The sequence below is a fragment of the Limulus polyphemus genome, unplaced genomic scaffold (genome assembly GCF_000517525.1).
Source record: "Limulus polyphemus unplaced genomic scaffold, Limulus_polyphemus-2.1.2 Scaffold2521, whole genome shotgun sequence".
NCBI lineage: Eukaryota > Metazoa > Arthropoda > Merostomata > Xiphosura > Limulidae > Limulus > Limulus polyphemus.
This window is the reverse complement of record NW_013668131.1, coordinates 137,762-138,958: the sequence shown is the minus strand read 5'-3', so window position 1 is coordinate 138,958 and position 1,197 is coordinate 137,762.

The window sequence follows — 1,197 nt, the reverse complement described above, 5'->3', positions numbered from 1 at the left end:
ACTGCATTCAGATCAAGGCTGTAACTTTGAATCGGCTGTGTTCCATGAATGCTGCAAGTTGTTAGCATACGAAAGACCAGGACAATGCCCCTTTACCCACAGTCTGATGGGATGGTAGAAAAGTACAATTGGACAGTTGGACAGGAATTGGCAAAGTTTTGTAATAGCCACCAAGAAGACTGAGATGTCTTACTCCCTCCACTGTTGATATCCTATAGAACAGCAGAGCATGAAGCCACTTGGTAAACTCCAGCAAAGCTTCGGTTGCCAGTGGATCTGATTACAGTGTTTTCAAACTTGGAAACGTCTGCTGATTCCATGAAGCTATTTTATGACAAGAGATCTATTAAAGTCAGCTTTGTACCAGGAGACAAGGCTTAGTTGTATAATCTCAGGAAGACCCAAGGGAAGTCTCCTAAGTTGTCTTCTCCATGGGAAGGCCCATATGACATAGTCGATCGTCTCTCAGACGTGACTTTCCGAATAAAATGTGGTTGGCGAGGCAAGCCAAAGGTGGTGCATGCCAACAGGCTTTGGCATTATCACAGTCCAGGACATTTCAGTTGGAACGAAGTGAATAATGGAACAAAAGACACCACTGTGTCACCTGAAAAAGCCACTGTCGAAGAAGAAATTCTTCCCGGTTTTGAGAAGGGAAACAGTGAAGCCCTTTATGAAGTCACTACCACTGATGTGACTATTACCGATAATAGGACAATTCCTGATGGAGCAGATGAGCCTCACGTGAAGCAGAAGCCAACGGTTTTGAGAAGGCAATCAGTGAAGCCCTTTATGAAGTTACTACCACTGATGTGACTATTACCGATAATAGGACAATTCCTGATGGAGCAGATGAACCTCACGTGAAGCAGAAGCCAACGAGACAGAGACCAGTACAGAAGAAGATGCGTACCGTAAAACTAAGAGACTTTGTTGAATTTTAATTTTGTGTTTGTAAATTCTGTACATTTAATTAAGTTATTGTTAATTATCTGTTGGTTTAATTTAAGTGGCTATTGTTCGGGACGAACAATACTGTTGCGTCAGCGAGTCACATGACTACTGTGGCGCCCTCTAGTTTCTAGAACTATCTTGTTTCTTCATGAATGCTCTAGTATTTACTAGATGGGGTAGGCGGGTATATATAAGAGGGGGACAACGTGACGCGGGAATGTAATGTGTGTGTGTAGATAGTAA